Here is a 26,939-nt window from a genome sequence, read left to right as displayed (position 1 = left end):
AACATAAACAGGTAAAGGAAGGAAGTAGACACAGCCAAGCCCCTGGATTCTCTATGACCAGAGTTCATGCAGCTCCTAAGTCATGACAGAATATCTCTCAATAAGCAATAGATGCACATCGGTGAACACAAATGAGCCTTATCTATTCATGACCACGACACTGGAGAGAGGAGTGCAGCCTTAGGAAACAACGTCATGGCTTTCCCAACACTGACATTTTTGCTTTAGTCTCAGAATCTGAATTTGGAAAAGGTAAATCCTAATTTGTACTCAGTCCTCAACTCTCTTGAGCAAGTCACATATTAACACCGAATGTCTGTTTACTAACTCCTCCGGGCACCTCACTTGCCTGACAAAACTGGATCCTGTAATAGCATATGGTGCTCATTAGAATGCCAGATTAAAATAAGCCTATCATTACTACTTCAAATAATGGATACCTGCTCTTCTCTTGTATAAACTGATTAAAATAATTCATTTATTTAGTGTTGTATATGTAGAGGAATAGATATTCAACCCATAGTCTTCTGCATACTAGGCAAGTGTTTTACCATGAGCTACAGACTAGCCATTAACCTTGCTTTTAAAAAACAAAATATTTTGTAATGCTGGCCCAGATTCATAACAAAGTGCTGACAGAAAACTTTTTATTGCTTTCTAGGATAGAATCTCTTATTGTGATTTGATGAACCATCAAAATAATAGTTAATGACATCCCATTCCTTTGTCAATAAAGCCTAGGACATGGTGCTATCTCTACTGACTTGAACATAGCTAGATTTTCAGGAAACTTTAAGTCAGTTCCCACTGTTTTTAAAGCACAAGTGGCTCATTGCCTGGCAGTATCATTACAATTGTTATTTTTCATGAGAAACAGATATTGAAAGGAACCTGGATTACTGACTGAAAATGTTCACACAAAAGGATGTTTCAATATTTTTCCTTGAAAGGAATTTTGCCTTATGCTTACTTTACAATCACATGCTAAAAATTGAGTAGGTGAATGATGTGATAGATTATAAATAGCTCCAAGAAGGTATTCTGTACCCTGTGATTTCTCTTTAGGATTCATTTCTAAAGAGTTATGTACATGTATTGGAATACATATTATATGCTTTGAATACATATGTCACACCAAATGTATTTTCAAACGCTGTATTATAAATGTTTAGCACTATATAAATAAATGGATTTAATATTTATTATTAAAATTTTATAATCTCAAATAGTTTAAGGTCAGGAGGACATAGAGAATGATCTGAAATTTACAGATAGGGGACCCCTGATGTGGCCTGCTGCACTTCCCATTATTATGCATGCAGCAACGCAGTAATTAATGCCATAACACCTCAGTTTGAGCTGTGATAAAACAGTGATGATGATGAAGACAATGATGAAAAACAAGGTCTTACAAAGTAGCATTTGGAGGCTTGTGTTGACAGATGAAATTTGGGACCTGGAAGACTGGTGTGATTAATAAAAATATCTCGCTGGATAGCATTTTATTTTGCCATTTATTTTTAATGCTGTAGCTGCATGTATTTATGGGTTACATCACATACATAGTAAATATTTGCAGTGCATAATATTCAAATAAAAATAATATGCATGGAGATTGCATAGATTTAAAGGTTTAGGAAGGGATAGAAGCTTGAAAAGACACTAAGCATATGGTATTAAGTACTGTAATGATTATTTAAACTTTCCAAGAAAATGCTATAAGTATCCACAGGTCTGACATCAATATCTGCATAGAAGATAATGTTACAAAGCATCCAATACACTGTTGAAAATGCTATGTAAATTATACATGAGGTCATATGTCAATAACAGTTACTTTCACTAATGCATGTAAACAAAATTAAATATTTGGTATCACAAGTTCTTCCCAAAGGTGACAAATCATTAACTCTAAAAATAGGCAAATTTTGTCTGTAATTTAAAAATTTAACCTTTTATGCTTTTTCTGGTAAGCCAATAGAATAAATAAAATATTCCTTTCAGGTGTATTTATTTTAATTTTAATACAAAATCCACCTTCATTTTCAACTTTGCTGATATTTATATTGACTAAATAGCTTATCAATCAGTAAAGCCTAGTGAGTCCATTGACTTGCTGCCTGCCTTCCAATCATTTGGATGATGAGTTTTATAAGTGCTAAGTACAGTCTTTTGTCCATTGTGCTGAATATATTTTCAGAAGAAAAATATGTATGTCACCGAGGCAAGAAGAGAGCAACACCAGAAACCCTAAAGGACAGGAGTTTCCTCTGTGAACCTTCAGGAGCAGCTCTGCCAATCTCTATAAATAGCACCATATTCTTTGAATGCTTCAATATATCAGTTTACAGATACATTCTGCACACAGCTACATTTTTTCTGATACTTTTTTCTGACTTTGTTGTAAGCTAACCTAAAAAAAATTGAATTATTTATTTACTACTAGTTCATCAGTTAATAATTCCTATTTGTTGCTGTTCATAGCCTGAGAATATTCACATGGATATATTTTCCTAAGTTCTACATATTGTGTAGTATTATATGAAACATAGAAAAAAATGCACTTGACAGGTTACCCTGGAGGTGACAAGGTAGTTTGCAAAAGGAAGCCTGAACATCATTTATTTATGGTGGAGAAATGTTCCCTCTCATTCGGTTTTTCTAATATCTTCAAATGCCACTGTACACCAATAACAATTTATTTTTAGTGGCACAATTGGTGATGTGGAAAATATTTTTTCTGGATTTAAAAGAGCACATATATTCATACATAAAGTCCATTCCTGCTCAGAATATAATTTCTTATTACATTGGTCGTAACCATTTTCCACTGTGTCCAATTCATCTCCTAGTTTTTATGGCAAGAAGAGCATCCCAAACCACCTGTGTTAACTGTATATGTTAGATAATTAAACATTTTTGTCTACTCCTGTTGCTTTGCACCAGAACTCATGAGTTGGCAAGCTATTGTCATATTCTCACCAAAATACCAACCCACAAATATCCTGGGGCCAGATTCATTTCAGAGAGGGACATCACCGTATTGTATTCCCAACACAAGGCTTGTTATTATTAGTCATTGGTTTCATAAACAGATATAATGGAGGATAAGATGGTCTTTGAAAAATCCGAGACTGACATTCACTGGAATCAAAGCAATTTTAATATGAGCATCATCAATTTTTTTATTAAGAATGATTCTTTACTCTGAAATGATTGCAGTGAATTTTAAAGGGTACAAAAGGAGAACAGTTTTGAGAATGTGGTGTGTGCTTTCTTGAAAATAGCACTTCTTAGAAGCACATAAACTGCTAAAGTATCTTTTTTTTTTCTCATCTAAACCTGCAGGGCAGGAAAAAAAAGCCTTTTTCCTAAGTTCTGCCTACACCTGCTACAGAGTTTTTTATCCAAGAATTTTGAAAGAACTGCAGAAGTACTATTTGACTCTACAGCACAGCGATAGAGCTCCCACACAGAGAGGTCATGGCCAAGGTCAGTGTTACTACTGTGGCCAGCTATAGTCTATGAAAAGGAAAGTAACAATCAGCATTATTTTATTTTCTAGCTCATTTGATCAAAGCCGTGACACAGTGTATGCAAGTTAACTGGCTGTCACCTGACACTATTCCATTTCTTTGGGTACCAAAAATCCTAATAAGGGATGAATACTGAATGTTAGCCTGACATCACTTTCATAGGAAAAGAATTCTACATTTTACATTGCTTCTCATTATTTTTTTGCAGGCCTATTGAGACACCTGTCTGTCACAGGGTTCATCTACTTTTCCTTACAAAACTGAGATTAATAATAAAATATATCCAGGAAGAATAATATTTGAAGGCACTCCTAGATTCAGAGGATGAAACATTTTCACATGACCTTTAGCAGTTGTTAGACTGAAGCAAAAAAAAAAAAAAAGGGATATCTTAGCTAAGGGGCATCAAACTTTGTAACAGAAAGTTTGTATCAGGGTTGTAAAACACATAGTCTTTCTAAACTACTAGGTTTCTTTAAATTTGACATAAATATAATAACATAATTGTGTCCATACAAAAACCAAGAATATATGTAGAAGAAGACTATATTTATTCACCTGTATATTTAGGAATACATTTCAAGCTAATTTTACATTATTTCAAGCTTATTTTAAATGCCTAAGGAAAAAAAACCTTTAAATGCTTTAGATAACTAAAACTGGACCAGACAGAAAACTAAGGAATGAACACATAACAGAACAAAACACAAAAGACAAAACTCAAAAAAAAAAAAAAAGAAAAGAAAAACCTAAACAAGAAAACTGGTTAATAATTAAGACTCAACAATGAAAAGTGTTGGTAGTAAATGTTGATGAAATGTTTCAGCATCAACCATTATTTTAATTATTTACAAATAAATTAATGTACATGTATAACTATATACCCTATAAGAAATTTATATCATTTTATCAGTGCAAAAGAGATTAAATTCAGCATATCACTGTCCTGCCCCAGTTGCATATACTTGATTTTATAGTATTAAAAGCCTCTTCTGAGTGTCCACAGGTGTGGAACTACTCACTGGAGGAGCATGGAGAGCTCACCAGTGCGTCCATTTCTGAAGATGAGTCTCTGCCAAGATGCTGTCAACAGTTTAGGAATTTAAAGGCAGTGACATATAAACAACTAAATAAATCTCTAACTCTGCCACCTGTCTACAGCCAACAGAATCAGAAATTAAGTATTAAGATTTGGGAGCATCTTAGGGTTTCTATTCCTGCACAAACATCATGACCAAGAATCAAGTTTGGGAGGAAACGGTTTATTCAGTTTATACTTCCATACAGCTGTTCATTACCAAAGGAAGTCAAGACTGGAACTCAAGCAGGTCAGGAAGCAGAAGCAGATTCAGAGCCCATGGAAGGATGTTACTTACTGGCTTACTTCCCCGGGCTTGCTCAGCTTGCTTTCTTATAGAATCCAAGAATACCAGCCCAGGGATGGCACCACCCACAAGGGGCCCTCCCCCCTTGATCACTAATTGAGAAAATGTCTTACAGCTGGATCTCATGGAGGCATTTCTTCAATTGAAGCTCCTTTCTCTGTGATAACTCCAGCCTGTGTCAAGTTGACCCACAAATCCAGCCAGTACAATTGACCCCTTGTCAACTGTGGTCAAATACAACACTATTGTATGCCAATAGTGGTCAAATACACCACTATTAAGCCTCAATCCTTACTTTCTTATTCATCCCCAAGATCTAACAACATTAAAAGTTCCAGTCTTTGCAAATTCCTACATATTAAAATTTCAACCACTTTAAAGTATCCAATCTCTTTTAAAAATCCAAAGTCTTTTTTACAACTAAAAATCTCTTAAGTGTGAGCTCCAATAAAATACTTTTCTTCTTTCAAGAGGGAAAAATATCAACAAACAGTCACAATCAAAGGCAAAATCAAACTCCAACCATCTAATGTCTGGGATCTACTCATAATATTCTGGGCTCCTCCAAGGGCTTGGATCATGTCTCCAGCTCTACCTTTTTAGCACACACCTTGTTTTTTAGGCTACAGATGCCCATACTCCACTGCTACTGCTGTTCGTGGTGGGCATCTCATGGAACTGGCACCTCCACAACATTGCTGTCTCCCGCTGTAACTAGGCTTCACCAATAGCCTCTCATAGGTTCTCTTCATGGTGCCAAGCCTCCACTCCTTTGTATGACCCCTTCAGTCGTGGGACATCAATTGCATCTAAGGCTGCACCTTCACCAATGGTTTTTCGTGCCCTCTCATAGTGCTGAACCTCAGCTGTTGTTCATGACTCATGCCTTCAAAACTAATACCACCTGGGTGACGCTTACACATTACCAAGTCCAGCCACAGCACAAGGTACAACCTTGGCTATCTCTGGAACACAGCCTCTGTGTTCTTAAAACACACTTCCGAGAAGATTTCACCTCAATGATGCTGGTCTCTTCTTAAACACCAATAATGTCTTAACTCTAGCACACCAGCATCAATAGTCCCAATAATGCAAAGCTTTTGCTTTAGTTCTGGTATCTTGTTAAGCACAGCTGATTCTTCAGTCCCAGCTAACCAAAACCACAGAATCGTCACAATCAAAATAACAATGGTTCTGATAAAAGTCTTTAATCTTCCCTCTGACATTTCACAAGCCAGGTCTCCATCTTCTGCACTGTTCTCAACATTGTCTTTTAAGCTCCTTTACAACATCCAACAGAGCTCTTAACACCAAATGGATCTTCTAGCCCAAAGTTCCAAAGTCCTTCCATAGTCCTCCCCAGAATGTGGTCAGGTTGTCACAGGAATACCCCACTATGCTGGTACCAATTTGTCTTAGTCAGGGTTTTTATTCCTGCACAAACGTCATGACAAAGAAGCAAGCTGGGTAGGAAAAGGTTTATTTGGCTTATACTTTCATGCTGCTATTCATCACCAAAGGAAGTCAGGACTGGAACTCAAGCAGGTCAGGAAGCAGGAGCTGATGCAGAAGCCATGGGGGGATGTTTCTTACTGGCTTGCTTGAGTTCCAGTCCTGACATCCCTTGGTGATGACCAGTAGTGTGGAAGAGTACTCGGAATAAACCCTTTCCTCCCAAACTTGCTTTTGGTCATGATGTTTGTACAGGAATAGAAACCCTAACTAAGACAGGGAAATGTTGATGATAGTTTGAAGACTGTGGCATATTATGACCTTGGTGAGACCAAATGTGTTCCTAGAAGGCAGCAGCAACATGCTCACAAGGCTTACCAGAAATAGACACACAGATTTTAGTTTATATTAAATTACAGATTGAATGCACTGCTGTCTGACAGAAAGGCTAAGAATCACTCACAAGGGAAAGTTATCAAAGTGAAGGTCTTTCTTTCACTTGGTTAGTAAAGGCAAATAGAGAAAGCAAAGGGCTGAAGACCCCTGAAAAAGTCACTGGACTAGGAACAGCTGGGTGTACTAAGGCAAGGGTTAGCTGACCCAGATCACAGGAAGCAAAAGTGATAGAGATGGAAACAAAGGCAAGTGGGTCCTCTAACCCTCAAGTATAAGAACAAAATGGAAAGGCATGCGATGTTGTCTAAAGAGCGGGGGATGGAGGAAGATAAGAGTGTTAACCACACTGATACAGCTGGGTCTGTGGGCCACAAGAGTGTGTATTTCCTAGGTTACTAAATGAATCCTGATGTCAAATGATGATGCTAATAATTCTTATTTGCTGGATTCTCTTAGTTTTGAAATTGTATTTGGAGAAATGTGAAAGATGCTTAAATGCAAGCACTAGACATTCATGCATGTTACTGCAAAACAAGATATTCCTGACAGAGAATTTATCAAAACATCCACCCAGGTGAGACATAGGTGAATGATTAGTCTCATGAAAAGGTATAACCCCAGTGCTTCTTTGTCACTGTTACAAAACGGCATGCAAACACATTAGGGGAATAAAAGGTGGTAACAGTAACAGTTTCCATTTGAAATATGTCTGGAGCTCAGTGATGGAGATGGTTACCAAGTATGTGCATATGCATGTTGGTATGCGGGTGGGTGCATGCATGCAAATGCAGCTGCTCACCTAGGCCAAAAGCATAGTATACATTGGGACTGGAGTTATGTTATGAGGTATCTGCTGTTATTGCTGGCAACCGAATTCAGGCCCTGTACAAGGACAGCAGAGGCTCCTAATCACTGAGCCTTCTCTCCATTTGTTGCCTTTATTTTTCATTGAGATTTCCCCTACAGTTAACTTGTTGTGAGCTTTTATCTTTTCATTTTCTTTGAGGTTTAACTAATACCTAATAGTAGAGAAATATCTGTCAGTTATTTTAATAATTGCATTTCACAGTTTTGTTGTTTTGTACAATTTAACTATTCTTTTGTACAATTGATCTATTTATTTACTTTCCTTACACCATAAAATATGCTGAGTATTGTCTAGTTCGGTGAGTAAAGTCTGAAGCTTGTGCATATGTGAATTTCCATAGGAAGATACTAGCTGTTAATAACAATGTTTTTTTCTAATAATCATATATGAAACTGAATTGCCTTTGCACAAGTTGACACCTGGGGTTTGTTTGCGATTTAACTTTCTCTGTGTTTACTATTAATGCATAAATAATAGAAGTATTTAGTATTTCTGTGATGGCTAATCTTGGTGATCAAATTGACTGTATCTGGAATCATCTAAAACGTAAGATGCTGGGCACTATTTAAAAGACGTTTTCTTGATCATGTTATTTTAAGTTGGGAAGACGCACAATAATTTGGGTGGCCTCTTCTCATGAAAGCCAGGATAAACAGGAGTGCCAAAAGTGAATCTGCATTTAGTTTCACTGGAAAGCCATCTATTCCAGTGCTGAGACATTCTTTCAGCAACATTCGAGCTGACTTGTTCAGGATTCTAAAGATGAAAATAAGACCAGAATGTCTATAGGAAACTTCCATGCCTGTACTACCAGATTGACACAGAGGAGACATACAACCTGAACTACTACCAGATTCCCAGTCTATTACTATTAGGCATCCATTGATAGATTACCTGCACAACAACTTGTGAGCCTATGCAATCAAATGAAAAAAATAAATATATTAATATATATGTATATAATGTACATAATATATATTCTAGTAGACATGTTCCCTTAGATACCCTAGTAAATAAATAGACTTTATAAGATTGTTTAATCTTAAGACATTAAAGCTTGTATATGTATGAGGCATGAATATGTCCATATGTAAATATGCATGTATAAAGAATACCCATTTTGTATATATAATGTACATATATGAACAAATTTTAAATTTATTTATTTATATATGTGAGTACTTAATTACATATAGCAAAATCAATAAAAATACATACATTTCTAATTTTTTGGATTACATTATATTCAGGGAGAGATCGAGAGGGAACTAAATCTTCAACAAAACCTGCTACACTGAATGCTTTCTGGCTAATAGCCTTGGACAGACAGGATCATAAAAATTCTAGGACTTCGTTGTCTTTGAAATAATCTATTGGTGATTTGGAATCAAGTAGTTCAATTGTAGGCTTGCTGAATATGTTGTATGTACAAGCCAGAGGCACCTCTATTTAAGAGGTAATTAAGTTACCCAGTAATTATACCTTAGAAGTCATTACACTCACTGATCATCTGAGCAGTATTCCTCTCCACTCTCAGTAAATAATCAGTATTTAGTAAAAAGTTCGCTTCTTTACTTTTTCAATGATTCTTTCTTGAACAATTTCAGTGAAAACACATCCATTATGTTATGTTTTTGTTACAAGCTAAGATTTTTATTTATTTACACTGTATGTGTTTGTGCTTGTGTGTGTGTGTGTGTGTGTGTTATATGATCACATACAAGTAAGTTCCCACAGAAGTCAGGAAAGGATGTAGAATACCCTGCAGCTCGTATTATAGGTGATTGTAAACCATCTGTGCTGGGTGTTAGAAACAAACCAAAGGTTTTCTGGAAGATCTCCCATTCCTTTATTATAGTGTATTAATTGTTTTTCAATATAAATAGTTTGCTGTCTAAACTAGTGACATAAAATGGTGAAATAGAAGTGGAAATTTAGCTTTCCTCTTCATGTGTCATCAGTCTTTAATTGCTTTGTGGTTTAATGGAAATAGCTAAGGTCTAGTGTGGACAAAAAAGATGTGAGGCCACAGCTGGGATACTAATAAGGCAAGTACACATGGACATGCTACATCCGATGTTTGGAAAATTCCAACTCTGCTTAAAGGATTACAGTATTTAGTTAAGAAAGTACAGGGAATTATTTTTAAAAGAAATGGGAGAAAAAGAAGTCACTACTGGAAATCAGTATAGGGTGTTCTGAAAAACCTAGGCACTATTCACTATTAGCTAAGTTATAAAACTAGCCCAAGTGTATACCAGCAGAGCAAAAAAGAAAATTTGATAGATGTAGTCAACAGACTGTTTTTAGACATTAAGAATGAAATCATCTTTGGGAAAACGTATTAGAAATAAATCTAAGTAGGTTAAATCAGTCTCAGAAAGATAAGTCTCATATTTTCTCTCATTTGTTGGTCCTAGACTTTTTAGAATGTTAAAATGATTTGTGCATGGAGGGCTTAAACATGAGAGTGAAACTCTGTGGGAACAAAAGGAACTATGGTGAGAAGGATAGTTGTGAAAGTAGAGGATAAGAAATCTGGTAGAGGATGTTCTCAGTGACATTATTCACTTGTAAGAAAATGGCCTTTGTTACCTCATATAATACAAAAATTAAAGTATAAAAATATCAAAGGAGGAAGAAAGGAATAATGGAGTGAATGTGATGAAACAGCAAGTATGAACATCAATTGCATGCTGGGTTAACAACTGGCATAGCTGCAAATGTAGTTCTCTGATGTTTATTCACCTAACACATTGTAAAGTATATTTGCTTTTGCTTTTTCTCATTTTTATTAATTCCTTGAAAATTGTGCCCAATGTATTCTGATCATATTCATGCCTTTACCCTACTCTTCTCCGTTCCAACCCTATCCTCCACTCACCCATTGAACCAACTAAATTTATTTATATTTTTTAAATCCATTATGTTTAATTTGTCCTGCCCATATTCTTACAAATATAAATTCTGATCACAAGCAAATTGCACATATGATTTCAGTGATTGTAACAGCATGCATAAGACATATACAAGCTTCAGACAAACAAAATACCAGCAACATGTTAAGAAGTTAGGTACAAAGTCACACCACTATGGTGAGGTATATAGGCATTTGATTGCAGCTGTGAGAGGGAAAGTCTGTTTTATTTTATGATGAAACTGTTGGGAGGCTAGCAACATACCAGGGTAGCCCCAGATCCAAAAGTTGTTGAGTAGCATAATGTGGTCTCAAATAAGGGAAAAATAAAAATAACAATAAATCTCCAAGTTTTCAAGGTGGAAGTAATTTAGGCAAATATGATCAAGATATACTGTATAAAATTTTCAAATAATTAATAAATTTATTTTTAATGCATGGCATTTAAAAAGGACTCATGATATAATAGTAAGTAGAGTAATAAGGATAAATGATTTTAAGCTAACTGCAACTACAAGAACAGATAATTTTATAAAGGTAAAATACTATGAAAAAATCTAGATGTTACTGCTCATAAATGTGTTTGGTGAGTAAGAGTACATTAAAAACTAACAAAAGAAGTTAATTATATACTTGTATTATTTAATAACTGTTTCAATAGCTGTTTTCTATTATTATAGCATGATAATGATATCAAGAAAGTATGGGTCATGAATTGTATTGTTTTTTATGATATGTTTAAATCAAATATTTATAATTTTTTTCTTATTCGTCATTAGGACTTTGGAAATTGATATACATAAAAATACCCTAAATTGAATTTAAAGCATATAAATCATGCTTTAATTAATATGTCACTGACATAACAAATATAAGCAAAATGGTTTTATTATTTTTAATATATGTTCAATATTAGCTTAAATTGTTATATTTTCATGAAAGTTACCTTTAGACAAATATATTTTTTTCTGATTAAAGTGTAATGTGTGATAGAAAGCCCTCCAACCAAAAAAAGCTAAGGACCAGATGGTTTTAGTGCAGAATTCTATCAGACCTTCAAAGAAGACTTAACACTAATACTCTTCAAACTATTCCACAAAATAGAAACAGAAGGAACACTACCCAACTCATTCCACGAAACCACAATTACACTAATACCAAAACCACACAAAGATCCAACAAAGAGAGAGAACTTCAGGCCAATTTCCCTTATGAATATCAATGCAAAAATACTCAATAAAATTCTTGCCTACCAAATCCAAGAACACATCAAAACGATCATCCACCATGATCATGTAGGCTTCATCCCAGGAATGCAGGAATATATGGAAATCCATCAATGCTATCCACTACATAAACAAACTCAAACAAAAAAAAACACATTATCATGTCATTAGATGCTGAAAAGGCATTTGACAAAATTCAGCATCCTTTCATGCTAAAAGTCTTGGAAAGAATAGGAATTCACGGCCCATACTTAAACATAGTAAAAGTAATGTACAGCAAACCAGTAGCCAATATCAAACTAAATGGAGATAAACTTGAGGCAATTCCACTAAAATCACTGACTAGACAAGGCTGCCCCCCTCTCCATATCTTTTCAATATAGTTCTTGAAGTCCTAGCTAGAGCAATTAGACACCATAAGGAAGTCAAAGGGATACAAATTGGAAAGGAGGAAGTCAAATTATCACTTCTGGAGGACCCTGCTATACTACTACTGGGCATATACCCAGAGGATTCCCCAGCACGCGATAAGGATACATGCTCCACTATGTTCATAGCAGACTTAGTTATAATAGCCTGAAGCTAGAAATAATCCAAATGTCCCTCAATGGAGGAATGGATACAGAAAATGTGGTATATCTGCACAATGGAATACTACTCCACAATTAAAAACAATGAATTCATGAACTTCTTAGGCAAATCGTTGGACCTGGAAAATATCATCCTAAGTGAGGTAACCCAATCACAAAAGAATACACATGGAATGCAATCATTGATAAGTGGATATTAATTCGCCCAGAAGCTCTGAATTCTCAAGACACAATTAACATATCAAATGATACCCAAGAGGAGGGAAAGAGAGGGCCCTGGTTCTGAAAAAAGTTGAACCAGCATTGTAGGGGAATACCAGGAGAGGGAAATGGGAGGGGGGGTGATTGGGAAATGGGTGGAGGGAAGAGGGCTTATGAGATGGATGGGGAGGGAGAACAAGGAAAGGGGAAAGCATTTGGAATATAAACAAAGAAGAAAGAAAATTTTAAAAAAAGAAAAAAATAATAGAGGAAAACATTTGATGCTATCGTCTGGACACATGTTTCTCCATGGATACATATTGTGTGCATATGTACAAACACATACATACTAAATAAATAAATAATGGCATAAAAAGATAAAGTATAATGTGTGAATGATTAGCCTGGGTAATAATATATTTGCAATATCTTGAAAGATAAAAGTAAACCATCCAATAATTATTGTTAACAAATATTCCTCTCAGTTCCATGATGAAGAAAGAAAAATCATCCTTTTACTGAACCCCATTATCCTAATATGATGACACAGTGCCCCAAAGGCAAAGGAAGGTCTTATGGTGACTTACTAGTAGTGATTAATAGAGATTATGTAATGATTGAAGTTTCATCAGCCTGAGTAATTATCTCCTCCAAGATCCAGGCATCCTTCAGTATTTATTGGGTAACACAGTGCCCAACCTACCCACAATCTTTGGTTGTTGTTAATTGCAAATTCAAGCATGAGGTGCCAAGAATACATACTGTTGTCCCCAGTGGGTATCATAAAAGTAGAGTTTCCTTCCAGCCAGAGAAGCAGGTAGGCAAACTTAAGGTTTTCTGCCCTGTCCCCACTCTTTCAAGTCCAATATCTCAGTCTCATTCCCAGCTCTAAAGAAGACCTGTTGATGCCTCCATTTCTCCTCTGTCTCTACCTCTAATAGATCACAAAGATTTTCCTCTCCTAATTTATTACCTCATTCTCATTGTTCTATCTCAGCCCCTAACTCCTCTAGGCACACCCAGGCAGGCTGCCAGGCCAGTCAGAGAAGCACGTAGCCTAATGGAATATGTTCACCTCCCCTCCATTCCTCCAAGTCCAGTGTCTCAGTTTCATCAGCAGCTCTAAAAGTTCACCAGTCATAACTTCTTCTACTCTCTGCCTCATTCCTAGATGACAAAGCATTCCTGGAGGAAGTCCCTGAATTACTGCCTCATGTGGATCCCTACCCTGCCCTTTCTAGCCCATCATGATTCCTAAGTATCAACTCCAATACCTAGAAACACATTGTACCTGGAACCCAGAATGGCCACACCTATCAGATGTCCAGAAGAATTACCTATCAGTTAACATATGACCACTACACTCTCCTGAGAACCAAAGAGGGAAACAGACAGAGAAAGGAAAAAAAAACTGTCCCAACAAAGACAAAACAACATATGAGCACCTGGAATTAAAATCTTTCCAATCTTGGATAAAAAATATGATCAATAATATACAGGAAATAAACATCTGCATCAGGGCCCAGAAACCATAAAGCAGTAGGCGCTGAGTATTGAAGCATAGCTGAAGCACAAGTAAAAGACTTTAAATAGCTTTTATGAATAAGATGGAGTTCCTTAAAGAGGAAATAAATAAACTCCTTAAAGAGACCCATGACAACACAAACAGTGGAAAGAAATGCATAATAAATTTCAATACATAAAGTAGAAATAGAAATAGAAAAGAAAAACCCAAACTGAGTTAAATCTGGAAATGAAAATTTTCAGATCATGAACAGGAACTTTTAAAACAAGCTTCACCAATATAATACATGAGAAATAATAGAAGGAATGACCTCAGGCATTGCAAATGTGAAAAAAGAAAGCATATACCTTGGTCAAAGAAAATGTTATATCCCCTGGCCCCCCAAAATGTGATGTAAACATTCTGGAAAAGTGTGACACTAAGAAAGGACCAAAACTAAGAAAAATAGGAATGGAGAAAGGACAAGAAACACAGGTCAAAGACATGAAAAAAAATTTCAACAATGTCATAGAAGAAAAATTCCCTAACTTAAAGAATGAGATTCATAAGAAACAGATAGGACACAAAATAAACTGGTCAAAAAATGAAAATGCTAAGTATGCAGAACAAAGCAAGAATATTAAAAGCTGCAAACTGAAAAAAGTAAATGAAGTCATGAGATTCATAGATAATGGAATAGAACTAGAAAAAATCATCTTTAAAGATAATTCAAAAATATAGATTAAAAAAGACATATCCTGAAAACTCAGGCCCAAAAAGACAAACATATTATGTATTTGCATATATGTGGATATTAGCTCTATGTCAATTAGAATCTAGCTATAATATGTAGAACCACAAATGTTAGGTTCAGAGTAATGGACTGGGAGAACAGAAAGATATCCTTAGGAAACAAAAAATTGAATAGTTTGTTATGGATGTTTGGTGTGCTAGAATGGGTGACTCTAGTGGGAAGGGTGAGAGGAGATGGGGATACAGGGCAGAATACAGGAAGAGACAGCTAAAATTAATGACACTGTAGTATACTCATTAATTAGTCACCTGCTCAGCCATCATCAGAGACTGGAACAAATACAGAAAACTACAGCCAGACATTATGCAAAGGAAGACACCTGGGAAAACTGAGTCGAAAATGAATGTTTTCATCAAATCCTCCCCCTTTGGGCACAGAGAGAGGAAACAGAAAGTGTGTAAGAGCCAGGAGGAGAGAGAGGACATCAAGAAAACAAGAACTTTAACTCAACTTTAAACACACACAAGAACTAACAGAGACTGTGACAGCATGCACAGAGCCTGCACAGTTCTGCACCATAACAGACCCTACAGCCGAAAGAAGATATATACTCACACTCCCATCACTAGCCCAGAAGCAATCACCTGTTGATAACTATTGGCAAATGAAAATTTCACCAAGGGAGTCTCACTGGAAAAAAATAAAACAAAAACCACTCTTAAAGTTTGGCTTCTTGTCCAATAGTAGATGGCCAAAAAAGGAATTCAAACAGCATCTTTGAAAGTTTCTTATCTCACAATGCTGTGTTAGGGATTTTTCTTTCTGCCTTCCTTCCTTTTTTTAAATTTTATTATTCTTTTTATTTTATTTATATACATATGTTTTTCTACTCTCTTTTTTAACCTATAGGTCATTTTGAATATATTATGGCTTCCAATTTAGTGTCTTTATTCGGTTTCCTAAATGTGCAAACGAGTGGGTCTCTCTTGTACTTTCTCTTGAGTTCTTTCCCTTCAGTTTGTGTGTTTTGTCTTATTTTGGTGACTTATTTTTTTTTGTTTTATTGTTATATTTTGTATTATTTTATTATCATCCCTTAGGAGCTTGTTTGCTTCTATTGGGAGAAAGAAAGTGGGATCGGGAGACCATAATCAAGATACATATTTATTGAGAAAAAATCTATTTTTAATTAAAGGAAATAAATTAAAACAAAATGAAGTCTATATTATGTAGCATTTTATTCAACTAGGTTGACTCACTCCTGGCTTTGTGAGCTTAGACAGGTCACTAAACTTTCCATTCTCTTGGATTCCTTTTCTACTAAATGCAATTATACCAGACATGCAGTGTTATTAGGGGATCAATTGAGATGCAAAACAAAGGTTCATGATACAATGCCAGGAATGGGTAAGGATAATCTTTGGGTGTCTAGGTCTGGATGTTTATAAATAAAGTTAACATTTTTGAGGTTTGTTTTTTAATTAATTAATGCTGTTCCTAGATATAAAATTTATTAATAGATTAGTCGATCATTTGTTTATGATGCGTCTATGATTCTTACTGTTTTTCAAATGCTAAATCTTCTACTCTGGATCTCAATGTTCTCTAAAAAATAACTTTAAAGTTCCAAATTTGTTTTATAATATTAAATGGGATGATAGGGCTGCATAACAGTATCCTATTCAAAAATAATATACTCCATAAGTCTAAGATATTAACATTCTGTGTACCAAGGTCATAATCTATCCTACTGCCCCGGTCTTTTTTTTTTTTTTTTTTTTTTTGGATTTGTTTTTTTCAAGACAGGGTTTCTCTGTATAGCCCTGGCTGTCCTGGCGCTCACTCTGTAGACCAGGCTGGCCTCGAACTCAGAAATCCGCCTGCTTCTGCCTCCCAGAGTGTGGGGATTACAGGCGTGCGCCACTACCGCCCAGCTTTGCCCCAGTCTTTTATTTTATATTATTCACCTAAATGTAAAATAATAAAATAAAAAATAAAAAATAAAGGATTGGAAAGGTCTTGAATTATGAGTTACTGGAAGACTTTTTTATAGACAAAATCCCACTAGTAGAAAAGTCTCTTGCCCCTACCTTACTCTATGAAGCCCAGTCACATAGCTTTGTAATGTTGAAGATATGTGTGTACTGCCATCCAACTGTAAAGACTTTTGCATCCTATCGAACATGTATTAGGTGAAATGTAAGTAGGTCCAACAATGGAAGTTTTGATTTTAAATAAGCAGAGAGATGTCCTTGCCTCTTCAAAGTCTCGACATGACACCTCCATTCTCCAGCGACAGTAAAAATTGAATTTTGTACTCATATATTCTCTTGAACAGTAGTAATTATATAATAGCTAGTTGGTAAATGTTTTCATGAGAGCCAGAATTGGGCCAAATACCTTTCAATAATAATACAAAAATTAACATAAGAATGGAAATTATTGTAAGCATTTGAGAAGCAAAGCTTGTTTCATTGAAAGCCTTTAGTACATATCCCAGTTAAATCACTTGATAGTTAAGCAAGTGGTTGTACTTTTTGTCAAGGTGAAATTCAAATTTAAATGGTTTGAATTGAAAAAATTACTGGCTTCATGACTAAAATGCTTTTACATGTTCTCATACATCTAATCAGACAAAAGCAAAAGAAACAAGAATAAAAAAAGACCTCCCATTACTCTCAGAAAACAATGTTAAATTAAAGAATTTGGGATTGTATTTGTTTCAACCATGTTTAGATCTTAGCTTTCCTGACTACTGTTACTTTGTGGTTTGGTGATAAATTTGTTTGGCGTTTCTGCATTGGATTTATTCATTCATGGTACTAATTAGAGGCTACATGTTATCAGAGGTCAATTTTTAGCTCTGTGGTGCTAGAAGTTTTAGCCATAACTATTTATGAATATCACTGAGGAACTTGTAGAACATACTTAAATAAATGATCAATTCAAATCTGAAAGTAGAAAAAATAGTAAATTTAGAACTTGAAATGACAGTGACATTTTAAGCAAATAAAAAAATATGTACAAGCATAATTTGATGTAATCATCAGAGTATAATAAAATTCACTTAAGAAACTAGCCCAGGCATGACAAATACCCCTGGTGAAGAAGGTCCTGAGATTAGCTAGCTGTAGAAACACTAGCATCTGCCTATTTGCTATTAAACCTACTGATGGCTTAATTCTAATGGGGGTAAATGTGACACTTGTCAAGTCCCATGTCATATTATACCTATTTGTGTCTTCTCTGGACTCTGAAATGCATTCTCCATAATGATTAAGAAAGAGGGGGAATTTAATTCAGATTCACAAGCATTGTTCCTTGCTAATCAATTCTAGTCTGTCAGAGTGGATAGCATATTGACTGACAGAAAGAATTCATTCTGGATTTTAGATTACAAAAAAAGAAGTGACATAAAATAGCTGTTAGACATGCAAGGCTGATGTTTGAACGAGTAAAAATTTCACAGTTTTCATCCAATGTTTTGAAAAAGTTTCTACTAGTGGCCTTTACACTTTTAAAAATAAGAGTGTCCAATCTTTACAGGTTAATAGTCTTCATGAATTTTAGACCATCATACTGTGTACACATATTTGCACATGTCCTTATATTTAGCAACATATCTGGAAATCAGACATGGGACCCCTGGAACAGCATGAAGAGAACAGAATTAGCAGTTTAAATTCATGATTTTTAACCCAATGCCAATTCTATCCCTGAATGTGTTTATTATTGCATAAGCTACTTAAACTACATGTATCCATCATCACTGACAAGTTTTCCTCCATCCCTACATTTGGTAATCACTGGTTTTTAATCTCTCATTACCTACTTAACTGCTCATCTTCAATGCTGCTGAAATCAGTGCACACTTATGCCATGTGCAGCCTTCTGATTTCCTTGTCGACTGCTAATTCACTACTCTTCAGTCTATCCCAAGGGTGACCCCATACTAATCTTTCTAAAGAGTTGACTTAGCAGCTTCACCTCTACTTAAAATTTTTCAGGGGCTGTTATTACAATTTTGTCTAGCTTTGAACAACCCGAATTATCTTTGTAACTTTGACATTTTCCATAAGTTGTCTATGTGAACTTCATAATCTGATTAATGACCACAGTCATTTTCCCATAAGTCATGAAGATGCAGAGTGAACTCAATGGGAGTTAGAAGTTTGAGGCAAACTAAGGAATAATACTTCAAAATGACCAATGCTAGGTACTGATAAATTATGCTAGACAATTCTACCCAGTATTCCTGACTGTACAACTAAACTGTACTAGTATTAAATTATACTAAGTAACATTTATTTGGGCCATTGAAAAACAGATAAGAACCAAAGACTGCAAAAAAATGCTGACAGTACACCATGGAAGAAAAAGAAACCTCACAAAACTCCACAGACTGGTTCACTATTCACCATCGAAGTGAACTTAAGTTTATTTATTTAATACATTAAAACATAGCAGAGAAGCTGAAAATGAAAAGTCCTAATTGTTGGTGGCATTAATGCTCTATACTCCGTGATAGATGTTCAGTGGATTCAGGCTTTTGTGAGATTTGAAAAAAGATGTCAGCACAACTGCCTGAATTAATTACCGTGGGTTCAGATATGAGCTATGAGCAACCTGTAGGGTTTCTTACATACTTTTTTATCTTCTATTTATCTACCATGCTCTACTCTCACCTGTTTCATAGACTTGATGCTCTTGTAAGGACCTCATGTTTATATCTATTTTCTATGTAACTTTCAGACCTATGCCAATGCTCACAAACCTATGCAATATTAAATTGCTTCCCATGTCAGTTAGTTGAGCCTTGCATCCATGGTATCCCTAATCATCGTATTGCATAGAGAATTCTATTTATGCTCTTCTTATTCCTTTTCCTTATAGATGTTCATGAGTCATCCTTAGAGAACTAAGTAGCTAACATTGAGCTTTGTCCTTTCTAACACTTACAGGTTTTAATTTATGCATAGTGTTGATTGATGGTATTGTCATCTCTGAAATACACTCAGTGTGTTTTAATGACAAGTTAAAAATCCTTCTTATGCAAATGTTTTTGAGGCAAAACCAAAACATACACCTTTATAATTCTCCTGTAGCCCATAAATACCCAGCACAAGAGGAGGACCCAAAAATGTCTTGCAAGTTGGATTTCTAAGCCAACTTGAATATCAAGCATCTTAATTTATTTTCAGTTATTTTAATCCCATGAGCAATATGGTCATATTTACATTTGTTTTACTTTTCATCACATATTATTTTATTGATTTTTTGACTTAATTGAGTGTAGACTTATGAACAAATGCTTCAACCAGTGGCACTTTTTGACATTTAACATACCTATAAGAGATTATACATGTATTGTTTATGAATAACTGTGTATATTATATATTCAATATATAATTTTATATTCAATATGTATTTATTCTCTACCTATCAAGGAACTCTAAGACATAAACCTATTAAATCTAAAATACATAGAAATGATATATTATATTCATCTATAAAGTATGTAGGGAGAATATATTCTCTAATATATATACATATATACATATTCATATATATAATACATATATGTATATATAAAACAAGATTCATCATAAAAATCTAAATGAGCACTGTGTATGCTTTGTGCTTGGCCTGAAAAAGGAAATGAAACTCAAATTTATAATTTCTATATATTCTAGATTTAATAGGTTCATGTTTTAGGATTCCTCAACAGGAAGAAAATAAACATATTTGTCTCAACTTTTGTCCTGCTGTCTGTGACTGTTTTCACCTCTCAGAATTTAAAAGTTGAGTGTGCTGCCCATACTTTTATACTTTTTTCTCCCAGGTCTCCTTGTTTCAGTTGTCTTTCACACATTTTAAAAGACCGTTTCTGTTAACTGACAGATATTATGTGTTATGGTTTTTATATGCTTGACCAGGGAGTGGCACTATTTGAAAGTGTGGCCTTGTTGGTGTGCTGTGGTGCGGTCGGGTGAGGTGGGGTCACTGTGGGTATGGGCTTTAAGATTCTACTCCTAGAGGCCTAGAAGCCAGTATTCTGATAGCAGCCTTCAGATAAAGATGTAGAATTCTTAGTTCCTCCTGCACTGTGCCTGCCTGGCTGCTGCCATGTTCCTGCCTTGATAAACCTTGAATCTCTGAACCTGTAAGCCAGGCCCAATTAAATGTTGTTCTTATAAGAGTTGCCTTGGTCATAGTGTGTGTTCATAGTAGTAAAACCCTAAGACATTAACAAAAATGACTGATTATGAAAAGTGATTGGTACCTTCTCTGAAAGAAAGCTACAGTGAGTGGACACATACTTTTCATTGTATCTTATTTCTATTATCCTTTTTGTTGAAGTTTATGAACAGGTCTTCACCAGGTTCTAGTGACAAGGACACACTGCCTTTATGTGAACCATGTGGTTTCTACCTCAGTTAGGAGTGTGAATCTTGACTACTGAACTCTGGTTCTCCTGTTTACCATAAAAGAATTTGTAATATTATGAATCAGCTATGACATGAATGCTACCTTTGTGCCTAAATTTTTTCGTAATGCAAAACTATTGAAATAATATGTAGCACTATTCTAAATTCAATGATATACAACACATGAACACACACACATATTTATGCAATTTATGACACATGGAAAAGAATGTAGAAAATATTCACATAACCCTTGTTTAAATATATGAGTTCTATGTTTTAAGTGTTTTATTAACAATTTTATTGATTTATATTTCAAATTATATCCCCCTTCCTGATTTCCCCTCCACAACCCCCATCATATCCCTATATAAAACTCATTAAATTACTCTTCTGCTATAAATGATAGTATAGAAATTTATATTTATGTCACTCACTAGTAACAAGACTGAACAGGAAGACAGAAGTTTCCCTCATGAGTCTATATTTTTGATATTGCTCACAGTGAAGGTCATTTCAAGGACAATTTGTTTTTATTTTATGATACTTTAAACCCATTTTATATAATTCCAAAAGATGTTTCAGGCTTATATTTCATGGTTAAACATCTGGATTTGTTTCTCAGTCCTTTCAACCGCATTACATAGACACCCGATACTACTTCAAAACACAAACATAGATTATGTGTAAGAGAGGGTGAAAGATACTAGCTTTCTGAAAAATTAAGGGATTGAGGGAATGTTTACGGTCTAGGAATTTTTCAAATAAAGTTATTGTGGGTTATCTGTTCATTTACAGCAACCAAATCTGAGATTTTAACTTTATCAACTTTATCGATTTATCAATATTTTATAACTGCTGAATGGTACAGTTTCAGTGTGTCTGGAATTGTTATGCTAAGAGAGCAATCTATAATATAAATACTGATTTAAAGTCTATATTGGCAAACCCACAAGCCCTCAAAATTATTATTTTTTTCTATTACAAAGAACATATTTTTAGAATAGTAGGTGAAGTCTAATCCATATCAAGATTTCTATGAGTGGATGGGTAAGCTGTACAGTGCAATTTACACTTCCTCCTGATGTGCCTCATACCAAAATGATAATGAATACAAGATCTCAGAGTATCTCCTCTTTGGCAGTGCCATATATTAAATAAAATGTTGGATAACATGTGAAAGGAACATCTTTAGACTGTGTAATAGCTTGTGTTTCATGCTGAGCTTTACAATGCCTCTGATAAACATAACTTGTTTTCCTGAGGGATGAAAAATCATCAATTTATGCAGTTAGAGTTTGATCATAACAAATCAAGGTAAGTATAGCAAAGATGATCTGAACCCTTCATGATGTTCAAGTGCTGATATCAAATGTTTACATGGAAACAAAAACAAAAACAAAAGGATCTTGAACAAATGGTGTTGATCTAACTGGCTGTCTGCATAAAGAAGAATGCAAATAGATCAACATTTAGCACTCTGAACAAAGCTCAAATCCAAGTAGATCAAGAATCTCAACATAATACTGGATACACTGAATCTAATAGGAGAGAATTGGGAAATAATCGTGAATGCAATGGCAGAGGAGGATATTTTCTGAACAGAATACCAATGACTCAAGTTATAAGATCAACAGTTGATAAATAGGACACCATGAAACTAAAAAACCTCTGTATGGCAAAGGACACTGTCAGAACAAATCAGCAGCCTACACTGGGGAAAATCTTCATCAACCCCACATCTGACAGAAGGCTAAAATTGCATAAAGAACTTGAGAAATTAGACTCCATAAAAACCAAATAACACAATTAAACTATGGGGTACAGAGATTTATCAACAGACCAATCTTGAACAGCCTAGAAGCACTTAAAGAAATGTTCAACATCAATAGTCATCTGGGAAATGCAATTCAAAATGACCCTGAGATTTCACATTAAACTAATCAAAATGGCTAAGATCAAACTCAAGTAATAGCACATATTGGTGAGGATGTGGAGAAAGAGGAATGCTCTTCATTGCTGGTGGGAAATGCAAATTTGTACAACCAGTGAAGAAATCAATCTGCAGTTTCTCAGAAAATTGGAAACAGTTATACCTGAATGCCCAGCTCTACTACTGCTGTGAACACACCCAAAAGATGTTCTACCATACTATAGGGACACATGCTCCACTATGTTCATAGCAGCCTTGTTTGTAATAACCAGAAACTGGAAGCAACCCAGATGTCCATCAATTGACAAATGGATACAGAAAAAGTGGTTCATTTCCATATGGAATATTATTCAGCTATTAAAAACAAGGACATCTTGAATTTTGCAGGCCAATAGCCAGAAACTGGAAGCAACCCACATGTCCATCAATTCCAAATTGATACAGAAAAAAGTGGTTTATTTATATAGCAGAATACTATTCAGCTATTAAAAACAAGGACATCTTGAATTTTGCAGGCAAATGGATGGAAGTAGAAAATATCATCCTGAGTGAGGTAACCCAGACCCAAAAAGTCATAAGTGATATATAGTTACTGATAAATGGATATTAGTCATAAAATAGAGGATACACTCCACAAACTCAAAGAAGATTAAAAAAAGAAGGAAAGTCTAAGTAAGGATGTTTGAATCTCACTTAGAAGTGGGAATAAAATAGTCATAGGAGGCGAAAGAATGGAGGAAACTGGGTAGAAAAGGTGATGGAGAAGTAAACTGGGGCAGGGGTGTTCAGGATCAGGCGTGGGGAGAGACAGAAGAGAGTCTCAGAGGGCCAGGAGAATGAAGAGGCATTCCCTGGGGTGGGTAATGGATGCAGTGAATCTATTAGAAGTCCCAGAAACCTGGAAAGGATGAAGAATACAGGTGACCTTTGCCAAAATGCCCAACAGTGGGGATACTAAAACTGAAGAAAATACCTCCAGTTTTCAGACTTGACCCCAGTGGAGGGATGGGGACACCAACCTACCTACAAAATTTTCAACCCAAATTTAGTCCTGTCGAAAAAATATTCAGAGACAAAAATAGAGCAGAGACTGACAGAATGGCCGACCAGTGACTGACCCATCTTGAGACACATCCCATGGGTAGGTACCGATCCCTGAGTCTATTAGGGATGCTATGGTGTACCTGCAGACAGGAGCCTAGTTTAGCTGTCCGCCAAGAGGCTCTACCCAGCAGCTGACTGAGACAGTTGCAGATACACACAGCAACACAGCACAACATTGGATGAAAGTAGGGGATCCCTATGGAAGAGTTAGGTGAAGAACTGAAGGCCTTGAAGGGGATGACAATCCTATAGGAAACCTAACAATGTCAACTAACCTGAACCTCTGGGAGCTTGCAGAAACTGAACTACCATCTAAGGGACATACATGATTGGTTCCTAGGCCCATTGCTCATATGCAGCAGAGGGCTGCCTTGTCTGGTCTCAGTGGAGAAGATGTGCCTAATCCTACAGAGACTTGATGCACCAGGGTGGGGTGGGGATATTGGGGTTGTACCCTCTCAGAGGTTAAAGGGAGGGGAATGGAGGGAGGTACCCTGTGAGGGGGGATCAGAAGGGAGCAGCTTTTATGATGTAAACACATAAATAAAGTAAAAAGAAAACACACATCAAAAAACAAACAAACAAAACAAAACAAAAATAACCCCACCTTCCTTCCTGTCAGCATGTCTGCCCTGAATGCATCAAACAATTTCCTAGATTATGACAGGTACTCACTGGGAATAATTAGCAATTTGTGTTGGTTTAATGTTAACTGTCACGTAGTATCCATAATAAATAAATACTTAGAGTGAACCTAAGAATAACAATGATAAAGTGAGAATGGTATTCTTTTTTTTATTGAATGTAATCTTCATTTACATTTCAAATGGTAAAACCTTTCCTGGTTCCCCCCCTCCCCAAAAACCCCCAACCCCTCCTCCCACCCCCTGCCTCCATCTGACCCACTCCCACCTCCCTCCCAGTTTGATTTCTCTTTTGGGGGCATCTATTCCTCCCACTGATGTCCATCAAGGCAGAGAATGGTATTCTTATTTTTATTTATTCTAGAAACTGTTTATGTAACTGTAGATGACCTATTTCTTTCCATGTGGACCAGGCTGGCCTCAGAGTCATAGAGATGCTTCTGCCTCTGCCTCCCTAGTGCTAGGGTTAACTGTGTTCACTATTGTAATAGACAAGAATGTAGTTCTTAGGAAATAACAAGAGAAAACCTAAGACTAAGAAATGTATACTCGGGATTATTCAGCACATTCTGTGTGTTGTTATAGAAGCTACACTTTGTGATGGAGAGCAGAATTAAATGTCTTCCTTTAAAGACCTTTTGGCAAAGGTGTTACTGATGTACAATGCCATGTATCTGTGGGTGTTTTCTACTTCACCAATCCATTTCTATCTGTGTTATTCAGCTTAAATTTCTTAGCTGTTGTCACTTTAAGATTTTCCCTCATTCTTTAACTGAGAAACCTGATTTTCAAACTGCCCATCAGAGACTGTAAGTCATATTTCAGAAGCCCAGTGTGGTTGAATGCACAAATGGTCTCTTAATTTATTTTTACTAAAATTATGAGATCTTTAAATACAGATGTCTAGGGTGTGTTTCCTAATGATTTTTAAACATTGAAAGTATATGAGGACCTGGATGACTAATGCATGATACTGTCTTCTGAACAGGACGAATGTTATAAATATGATTCTCAACAATATGTCTATGTATAGGAATTGTACCAGCTGGCATGCCAACATGGATGGAAAAAAATCCATAGGGTCCAATCCTTAGAGGAAGAGCTACAGGCAGGCAATGGCTGCTGTGGGAGGGAGAACTCGCTGTCCTTTTATTGTTTGATTGATTTTTTTTTTCAGTGCAAACCTCAGCCATTAGTTGTAAGCTCTAACTGTGCAAACAAGAGTGGTTGTGAATGGACTCAGTAGATTTTTGTGTGATTGTATATGTACATGTGATTGTAACAAAAGTACGTGTAAATGAGGGGGTCGTGAGTGTGAGAGGAAGTAGGGGAGACACTGGAACAGCTGAAAGTGGCAGAGGAGGTTGAAGTGATTGTAGATAAAGTCCACTTATGTATAAATCTCTCAAGTAATAAAAATTGAAATTATCATCTTGATGGTAATTAAAAGTTATGGGAAAATAGCACTATCATGCTATGCTCCTGTGCATCTCTTTCAAGGGCAGGAACCACATGTCTACTCATCCTATGTGAGGATGTTCTCTGAGAAATTAAAGTCGTCTCTATGTCCCTTCTCAACATTCTGTGTTTCAGACACTATCAGTGTTCTTGTAGGGTCTGTACACAGAAGCACAATGGAACTTGAATTCTAGTCTCAGGTGCTATTCAACAGTGTTCTGACCTTCAGTAAATCATCTAAGATTCAGTGAATCCTTTTGGTACTCATTCAAGAAACCACCGATGGTCTTTATCACAGACATGCTTCTTGGCTCTGAGGATACAATTAAAAATAAACTGTCCACATGCCCATAGTTGTACACTGTTGCCAGGAGGAATAGCTAGACACATGTAGGGATATGAGTGATGTAACATAAAGTAGCTGTAGCTAGATAGTTATGAATAAGGGATAAACCAGAAAAATAAGACAATGAAAGAAGGAATGAGAAGCTCTTCTAGGCAGTTATGATGGGCAGGTAAGGAGATTTGGTGAAGTAGGATGAA

The sequence above is a fragment of the Apodemus sylvaticus genome, chromosome 2 (genome assembly GCF_947179515.1).
Source record: "Apodemus sylvaticus chromosome 2, mApoSyl1.1, whole genome shotgun sequence".
Classification (NCBI taxonomy): Eukaryota; Metazoa; Chordata; class Mammalia; order Rodentia; family Muridae; genus Apodemus; species Apodemus sylvaticus.
The sequence above is the reverse complement of the archived record's forward strand: the minus strand, read 5'-3'. Positions refer to the sequence as shown.